The sequence below is a fragment of the Paroedura picta genome, chromosome 1 (genome assembly GCF_049243985.1).
Source record: "Paroedura picta isolate Pp20150507F chromosome 1, Ppicta_v3.0, whole genome shotgun sequence".
Taxonomy (NCBI): domain Eukaryota; kingdom Metazoa; phylum Chordata; class Lepidosauria; order Squamata; family Gekkonidae; genus Paroedura; species Paroedura picta.
This window is the reverse complement of record NC_135369.1, coordinates 50,235,128-50,245,192: the sequence shown is the minus strand read 5'-3', so window position 1 is coordinate 50,245,192 and position 10,065 is coordinate 50,235,128. Positions and strand designations below refer to the sequence as shown.

Genomic DNA, 10,065 nt, shown 5'->3' with positions numbered 1-10,065 from the left:
TATAGGAGGTATGCACTATTTGATGGGTTTTCCTATTATGTGAAGCTAACAGTCTGCAAAAGCAGGAAACTAGGATTATATGAGTAGAGAGGGAAGAGGAGAGGAGATAGAGGTTTATGAGAGTCACAGTAGTGGTCAAGGGAGTGTAGCATTTCCAGATGACAAAATGTCTAGAGGCAGTTTACATAACTTGAAATCAAGTGGCAAAGGGTTGTACTGGGAGTAATATAAAAGTAGTCTGTTCTGCAAATTTATTGAGTTGAAGGCTTCCTTTAATGTCTTGAATTATTTGCAGCCCCCCCCCCAAAGGAGATGAATGGGAGGTATAAGAAAAGCATTAATCCTTGGGAAATGATAAATTTAAACATCTAATTTCAATGTCATTAGTGTCAACAAATTCAATCTGAAATTTAGGAATTTTTCTCTCTCTGAGTGTGTAGGAGAAGAGGTGGTGAAGTGAGAGATGGTTATTTGCAAGTGTCAGAAGGAGAATAAAAATAGTAGAGTTGAAAAGGAAACTTTGAGGGGGTCCCTCAGTCAGGAAGTGCTGGCCCTTCCAATGATCAGGAAAGGGCTGGAATCCTTAGGAACCATCAAGCACCAATCAAGAGGGGATGAGCACCAATGCTACTGGGGATGAGCAGACGGCTAGTATGAGTAGCACCAGAATGAATGAAGCGACTGGGCCAAAGCCGAAAGGACGCTCAGTTGTGGAGGTAATTGGTGGCGAAAAGACAGTCCGATGCTGTAAAGACTTTTATTCCATAGGTACCTGGAACGTCAAATCCATGAATCAAGGGAAGCTGGACGGGGTCAAACAAGTGATGACAAGACTGAACATCGACATTTTAGGAATCAGTGAGCTCAAGTGGACAGGAATGGGTGAATTTAAGTCAGATGACCATCAAATATACTACTGTGGGCAAGAATCTTGCCCAAGAAATGGAGTAGCCTTCATAATCAATAAAAGAGTAGGAAAAGCAGTATTGGGATTCAATCCCCAAAATGACAGAATGATCTCAGTTTGAATCCAAGACAAAACATTCAACATCACAGTAATCCAGGTCTATGCCCCAACCACTGCTGCTGAAGAGGATGAAGTTGACCAGTTCTATGAAGCCCTACAACACCTTCTAGAAGCAACTAGAAGAGTTGGTGGATGAGGTGAAGGTGGGGACCCTAGGGGGAAGTGACCATGTCCTCATAGAATTCCTTTTGAGATGGGGAGGCAAGGAAACTTATTGGAGTTTCCCAACCTGGGTCTACACCCATTTCCCATCAGTGGCCAGGGGGGACTTAGCAACTATATGTAAAGAACAGTGTGTCATACTTGCATCTGGGAGACCAACTCCATCATGAAAGCTTCCTAGGTGACCCTGGGCCAGTCACATATTTTCAAATTAGCCAACTTCCTTTGTGAAGATGAAATGAAGGGGGGGGAGAATAATGTGAGCCACTTTGGGGCCCCACTGGGACAGAAGCTAAATGAATAAATATATGATACAATTTGTTCCTATTGGGACTAAATGTGATGTTAGTCTTTCAGTTGAGTCCAACTCTTGGCTCTCCTATGGCACAACTGCTGCCATGATTTCTGATCTTGTGTCACTTGTTTTAGTTGTGTAATGTTCTGCCTGGTGTATATTTTGATTGTATTTAACCACCGGATTCTTTGTTGGCCTGGTTTCCTTTTTCCAGTGACCAATCCTAGTATAATTGCTTTCTCCATTGAGTTGGATCGCCCAAGTAAGTGAACCGGAGTTTCATGATTTTGCCTACCAGTGAGTGATATATCAGACCTTAGGCACTGTAGTATTTCCTTGTTTGTGACTTTTGCAGTCCATGGAACCTGCAGAAGCCTTCCCCAACACCAGAGTTCAAAGGAATTGATTCTTCTCTTGTCTGATTTTTTCATCATCCAACTTTCACAGACATAAGTGGCTAAAATATGATAGATTGAATTAATCTACATATGGCAGTCAGGCTTATGTCTTCGTTTTTTCATGTTTATTTAAAGTTTGTCAATGCTGAGGGACCCAGAGCAATCTGACCTTTTATTTCCATACTGCAATTGCCACTTGCATCTTTGTGATAATAAAGAATTTTTGAGTGCATTCAATCTCATCACCATGAACCATTATTGTGACAGGTATGTTTTTTGCATTGGTCATTATTTTTGTCTTTTTAGTGTTTTAGAAAAGGCCAGATTTGTTGCTAACTTCATTGACCTTTGTAATCAACTGTAATTGTGAATAAATATGTACTTGTCAATTCTTCAGAAAATAGTTGGAAACGATTCTGAAGACATAGCAGACCCATTGAAGACCCATGGGTCTTACTAATAGCCTTAAAGATATTCAGTCCAATACATGGATTGCAGACCCAGATACACAGATATATATAGATGGGTGTGTGCAGACGTTGCTTAAAGTAATCTCTCTCTATATATTCATACATATCTGTTGCTATAGCCCACACAAAGGGAAATGAATGAATTGTATGCATTTCTTATTTCCTGAGGGGCTCCAAGGGGAAATGAAGGTCGTAGATGTTCTCTTGGAAACCTTTGTAGAGGATTTAGCAGAGTGTGAAAAGAGGAAAAGGAAGAAAAAGGTTAATGATTTGTTGGCCTTGACTATGGTTGCTATTTCCATGGTGATGTAACCAACTTCCTGAATTGTCCTCTGGGGCTTTGTGTACATTTTGAGTACAAATCATGCTTTTGATAATTTATATGCGGTCAGGGGTGAATTTTGCTTCAGCCTCTTTGGCAAGCTCTTTCTCTTCACAAGTACAAACTTGATTGTGTACCTCTGAGATCTTTTCTGAATCATTTCACAAAGGGTGTGTTGCTGGGATCAACCAAGCTGAGATGATAGTCATATGTAAACACGTGAAACCTCACTGTTTATATTTTGATCAAGAGACTTCATGGTTTAGCTATAGCTGTGTCAGCAGTTGCCACCCGAGCTCTCTTGTGTTAGAAGAGGTCTTGGCAAAATTTTGAAAAGGGTGTGTATTGGCTTTAAAATGCCATCACACCCTCCCCAAACCTTGAGGCAGTATGAACCCTAGCCCAATTCCTCTCTGCTAGTCACCAAGTGCTGAGAATCACCTTGCTTTTGTTAGAACTTTTGCAGCACTCTTTTTACTGTGTGTTATTAACTGGAATAGAAAGCAGAAATAGGCCTGCAGAAAAATGGATAGGTAGTTGCTTCGCATCCCAACCCCCCACCCCATGTTTCACTTGGAAGCCCCACTCTATGAGGAAAACTAGGTGTTCAGTCAAGGCTGAGAAGACTGATAGGCTGTGTTTGGTTTGCTTGGTGGATCAGTCACAGTCATGCAGGACTGAAAAAGGATGAGATGCACATTAATGAATTAATGCAACATTGCAGGAACCTCTGGGCTTATTGTCCATTTCCTATTGTCCATAGTAGAGCACTGAATCATAGCTTTCTCGTGAGAGGTGAACTATACTTTCCTCCACTTGTGCTGTGCAAGTCTGAGTACATGTTCATGCACATTCCTGGAGAATCAGGCTATTGCACAGTGTATGGAGCTGTGGAAGGCATCATGCCCACAGCACCCGAAATCTGAAGGCGTCTCTTTTAGCACATTTTGCTCATCTTCTTGACACACCAAAGACCCAGTTTCCCTGTGTAGGTGTCTCATATCTGGAGAAGAAGCTCTATGCATGTCCCTGGGTTGGTGGAGGTTCTAATGAAAAGAGTAGAAGGATTTAATAACATTGAACCATCATTATAAAGTGACAAGATTCTTTTCTTGGGCAAAATTAAGCAGATATGTCTAATTTGTACATACCCAAATACATTCAGGTATGTTAGATTTCAGAATTCAATTAAACATCCTTATTTTTTTAACTGCATGAGATACTCGGTGTTCCAGAGCCAAATTCACAAATTGATTTATGAAGCTGACATGCACTCAAAGAAGAAATTATGCTATTAGTCATTTATCTACACTGTCTTTCTACAGATTACCTAAAATCTAGATTCTAGAGTACATACAGCAAATGACTACAAACTATTTTCACAAATGGTTCAATTTTTTTTTTTGCTTAATGATGGTATTAAAAATGTTCTCTATCCTATGGAAACAAATCACTTGAGCTGTACTGCGAGAGTTCTGCCTGAATGATTCCTAAATGCAATAGCATAATGAAAGAAACATTCTTGCAAAGTAAATTTCATGGAGCATGTTTGCTATTATTCCATATGTTGTAATGTGGGACCATCAACTCATCTCTCAGGTGCAATTAGCTGGTTCATCAAGCATAGCATTTGGCCCTTTGGAAGGCAAGACAAGTTGATCAGCCGTGACAAGCAAGCAGTGTAACAGTAAGACCCAAGCTATTTGGAAAATCAAGCAACTGAACAGGTCCTTCGGGGCTAAAAATTCTGGGTCCAAGACACAGTTGGAGTCAATGAAATATGGCACAAGGGATGTCTGCAGTGGAATTGAGCTGAATGAGTTCCCATAATCATCGCTAATGGCAACTCCGTATAGCCCATATATTTGTGCTACAAGGAACATTTGAAATGTTTCAGCAATGCAAAACACATTCCTGGAAGCAATTCCCACTGAACACAGTGGGACTAGCAACTGAGCGTATGGGCAGAAGAATGGACTGCTAATCAACTGGCTTTATTTCTCATTTGAATAGCAGCACCATCTTTCCCTGTTAATAAATCAGGCTGACACTTGCAGAAGTGCATCAGCTCCCTAGGTATGCTAAATGTAATTGTATCTTTCTTCTTCCAATAGTCCTCCAACTTTAGAAGACAATTTCAGGATGAAATGAGGGCTGGCACGCAATTTTGCCTAAATTAAAAATTCAGTGTCATTTTTTACTTGTAACACAATTAAACTTTGTTTGTCCCTGATCTTTTAAATAAAATCCCTCTTATTGTTGCTGGACTAGGCTTTATAATACATACGTACTGCCTACCTAAAATGGCAGTCATGAGTCTATTTCCACCATCCTCCTCCTCTTCATGATTCAGTATAACAGTATAACCTGATTTCATAATGTTCTCTGTATTAACTGAAAACCCTGAGATGTCTTCAACAGCAACCCTGCATGGAGTCCATTACAAAAGTCATATCTAGAAGTTACTGTTCAACATGGTTTAGACTATCAGAAATATTTTCAGCAGAAGAGACTTCTGTCAGCCAAGAGGGCTTCCTCACCTTCCCTCCAAATGTTCCCAAATGTTGTTCCTGGAGGACAAGGGACTATCAGAAACAGTATGGGGGTGGGGGGGAGAACAAACATAAATTACCCATGCTTCCATCTGCAAAATTCTCCACTGGACCCAATCCAATAATGTTAAAGAACAATGTATCTAGATCAGTTCTTTTTACACCGTGTTTCTTCCCATTCCTCCACATCCATCATACTCTGTAAATGATAATGTTAGTGAAAAGACAGCAGAACAAGGAAAATAGCATTTTGCATTTCAGCAAGTAAAGAATTGGTGTTGAGCATTTCCTCCCTCCCATAACTTCCTTCGCCTCTAGATTAAACCATTTCATCCTCTTTTGGCTCATCCTTTCCCTGTTCTTGAACTCTTTCCCCACAAAATAGTTGTTTGTTCCATAAAAGAGCAGTTTTTAAAACAATTTGTTCTAAATTCATTCAAATTATGGGTGGTCAGAAATAACTGGAAATAATAATAGAAATAAGTAAGCTCTTATGGTAATATTTAGCATTTATACAGCACATGTTATGTTTTCAAGGTAATTCATATTTACTAGTTTGGTAACCTTAACAACAAACGTCTAAAGTAGACCAATTTCATTTTCCTCATAGGAAGCTCAAGCCTATGGCCAACTAGTGTGTTTATTGTCGATATGAGACAGAAGAGATATCCTGCATTATCATCACACACATTGATCACACTGATATACTGCTATACTGCAAGTAACATGGGTATTCTATGATAAGATCTCCCAACATAGTTTTATTGGAATAAAATGACTGTTGTTCTGGATTTGGCCACCAGTTTTAAGAGTTACATAGCAGAAAGTTAAAATCTCTAGGGAAACTAATACAAATTATGAAAAATCCACTTAAAATAGCTAATTTTTATTCCTTCAGCTTGTGCGGTCAAGGAAGGATTGGGATGTTTATCCAATAGAACTCTCTACCTGGATCCTGTTTCAATTAAGAGAATGCCATCTAGTGGATGGTGAAAGTGATGGATTGTGCCCTCTATTTCTTATTAACAATAAGCATTATTCAAAGGCAATTTACTTCAAACATTAGATTGGACTGAAAAAAACTTACGTTGTTAATTTTGATACTGAAGAAGCAATCCTTAATAGTCATAACTATTCTTACTGCATCGTATGTGAACCTGGGTAGGTGATAAAGCTCTGAATGCACTACCATAGAGACTTGTCTATCCAGTTCAGCCATACCACAAGGCTTTTTACAGAGTCTGTCATCTGGGCACCATCAAGTCTTGGAAGGGACACTCCATTAAGTAGCCCACTCTTTACCAGCTAGACGACTTCTATCTTGGATGGATTCAACTGTAGCCAACTTCCTCTTAACCACTTCACAACTACATCTATGCAGTGGGATAATGCCCAAAGCCCTGTTTCCAGCTGCTTATCCAGAAGGAGGAAAAGCTGTGTGTCATCCAGCTATTGATGGCACCCAACTCCAGGCCAACTGATCATCTCAGCAAGATGGTGGGCATATATATCAAATAACTCGACTGAATTTTGTGGGGACCCCACAGTTCAGGCCTCTTCAGGGTGACTTGCCTCTCCAATGGCAACACTCTAAAAGATCTCTGAAGGAAGAACAATCTGAGGGCAGTGTCCCTCACCCCCAAGGAAGCAAGGGAGTAAATCAATCCAAATTGTCAACTGCATTGAAGGCAGATGATAGATCCAAAAGGATCAACACTCTGCCTTTATCTAGATGTAAACACAGATCATCAACAAAGGTGCTCAGAGCCAGTCTGGAAGCCTGATTGAAAAGGGTCAAGGATGTCTCATCCAGGAAGATCTGAATCTGCTTGGCCACTACTCACCCAATTACTTTCCTCAGGAAAGGTAAATTAGACACTGGATGCTAATTAGCAAGCACCTTTTTTATCTAAAGAAGATTTCTGTAACAATAACGTCCTTTATCTCAGAGCGCGTCTTGCCATTTCATGGCCCATTATGCACGGCCGCCGAAACGGCGAATTTGGGTCACATCGAAAAAGCGGAGGGGGAAGATGCGACGCATACCGGTTATGTACGGGGCGGGGCGCGATGGTGGCAAAACCCAGAGTAACCGATTATGCACGCGCCGATCCGGGCGCCGCTTCTGGTTGCGCCCCGCTCACCCGGAAGCTGCGCTTTCTTCCGCGTTTCACTGACGCGGCTTTTTCGGCGGCATGCACCGAAGCTGCAGCCGGTTGCAGCTGGCTCTGTGCGTTATCCGTGATTTTAGTCGCCGCCATTCCACCCCGAATGTGCGCTAAAACCCCCGTGCATAATGGGTCTAAGGCATGATTTTGCAAGCCAAGGATCAGATAGTTGGCTTCATAGTTGTCAGGAACTTGCCAACATCCTCAAAGGTAAGACGGTCAATAGAGTCCAAGAAAGTGTCAGCTGGTACAAATGGAGTTCTGATTCTCCCACTGCCATCAAGTTTGGTGGCTGACTCTATGACTGTTTCCACACTAGGGATATAGTTTGGACTTGCATTTTTAAAGGAAGAATTATTTTGTCCATTTCTGCACTGAAATTCACCTATTTAGGCGCAGACCTGAATTTCCCCCTGACTTGTCCAGCAGCAGGGAATCCCAAGAAAACTGTTTTTCATGTTTTAAATGATCCATGCAATGGTCACCTGTAGAATGGATTTCTACAACTTACTCTACGTATGCCTGTCCTTGGTTTTGATCCAGAAACTACAGCTGGTCCAAAACGCAGTGGCGAGGATCCTCACAGTAACACCATGGAGGTCCCACATCTGGCCCACCCTCCATCAACTGCAATGGTTACCAGTCGAATTCCAGATCAGGCTAAAGGTTTTAGTAATTACCTTCAATGCAATGTGTGGTCAGGGCCCAGTGTACTTGAGGGACTGCCTTTCTGTCTATGCCCCTCAAAGAACCTTGTGCTCTGACATCACCAACCGGCTAAAAATCCCTAACAATCTTTTGCCAAAAGAAGTCTACTGGGAAACAATGGGAAATGTCTAATGAATTTTCAGAAACAATCCCAGGTAATTCAAAACTTGAAACCTAAAGATTTTTAGAAGTATCTCTACAAATTAAGTCAAGAGAAATATCTCCTACCAATACTAATCAGCTAATCTTGGAATTTATAGAACAATATAAATTCCTTCCCCAAAAGTATATGATTCCTCCATATGTTTTTAAGGTTTTCATAATGCTGTTTTCAGAGAAGCAAAGTATAAACAGAGTTACTGTAGATAGATAACAAAAATATAAACAGCACTGCAGTTACTGTGTCAACATAAACCCGGCTGAGACTTACCTCAGTTGAACATTGATGCAGCAGAGAGCTTGCTGAGAGGGAGAGGCGACCTCTCAGAGGCCTTCTAGTGTGCATACTGACAGAATGCAGTATGCACAGCATCAAAGGCAGGGCGAGACCTGTGGTGACTATTTAAGTTGCCATTTGTGTGGGTCTCGCCCTCTTCACCAGGGACACCGTGGGAGCTGCTTCCCTCCCACGCACCCTATGTTGTTGTATTCATGGTTTCAATAATTGTCACAGTTTTGTTCAATAATTGTCACAGTTGTGGGTTTGCATGGGATGGAGCCTGTTGGCAGGGAGTACGGTGTGCAATCAGACTCCCTGGGGTTCAGGGCCTCACTATGAGGTGGCACGTATATGAGTGCGGCTTACCCAGCTGGGAGGTCAGGGGCTTGTTTGCCAGGATATGCAGAGAAGCAACAAAATGCATTAGAAACTGAATTTGGCCACCCTATTAAGTCTTCGAGCCAGTCAAAAGCCCTCACAGCTATTTGGAGCTCAAACCTGTTTGATTTCTTTCAGTGAATATCTGAATATGGCTGAACTGGTGGCTTTTTTGAAGTTTTAACACTTGTATGTACCATCTAGCCATTGTTGGTTATTGGCCTCAAGCTATTGAATTTTGTACTATTTGAAACAATGTCATTTAAAAAGACACTCTCAATTATTGTCATGGGTTTATTGTATTACTTCATGTTTGCACAGTAACTGCTGTGTTGTTTGTGTTTTCATTTTCAAGGAAGCAGCAGTGAGGCATCCAGTGCTTTGTAGGTCAGACACAGAGTCCACCATACATAATTTTGGGTTGACCCATCTGACTCCCACAATATGGACTCCATATCATTGCAAGTGTTGGTGAAGTCACAGCTCACAACGTAGCAGTTCCCACAGTGTTACAATTTGTGGTGTACAGAGGGCTTATGTGGTTGAATGCATCTTCTTTGTGCAGGAGACATTCATAACCACAGTATGTTCATTCACAACCACGCAGTTCTATGATAGTATTTCCACCCCTATGATAGTATTTCTGTCAGTGGTAGACTGACAGAGGAAGATGTTTGTTCAATTTACTAAATAGAAAATGTAGTTTTATTATTTACAAATTATTGCCTTTTTGTATTTGCATGATTTGTATTCTAAACCACGAATGCTGAAAGGGAGAAAGGTGTCTAATAAATGTTTTAAATTAAAGAAGCAAGATGCGGTGTGTTAGAGTTGCTAGATTCCTGCTGGAGGTGGGAGATTTCCTTCCTTAAGTGGCCTGCTGCCTACAAGCACTACGGCAACTTGGAAGAGAAAAATTTTTGAAAATGCTTTCAGAAATGGTATGAAATCAGTCTTCTCTAGGAATTGCTGGAAACTCTATAGTAAAACAAAAAATTCCTAGACAGGGTTGATATCACTTCTCAGTTATTCCATGAAGTGATGTTACCCTATCACTAGTCACCCTGTCACTCCCAAGACCCCTGCATGGCCTGGAAATCCAATAAAACATTAGCAATATGTATCCATAAAACTGACTGATTCTGC

General features: G+C 41.1%; 2 long non-coding RNA genes across 3 annotated transcripts in view; one reads left to right on the top strand and one right to left on the bottom strand.

Moving 5' to 3' along the window:
- The window catches only part of LOC143837030 (uncharacterized), a 28,513-nt gene that overhangs the window by 8,753 nt on the left and 9,695 nt on the right, over positions 1–10,065 (top strand). The gene's annotated exons all lie outside the window — the stretch shown is intronic.
- LOC143837094 (uncharacterized) lies at positions 2,041–8,649 on the bottom strand. Its single transcript, XR_013230920.1, has 3 exons — positions 8,533–8,649; positions 5,307–5,425; positions 2,041–3,720 (listed from the first exon to the last, which is right to left on the bottom strand). It is a non-coding gene; the product is annotated as an uncharacterized LOC143837094 (long non-coding RNA).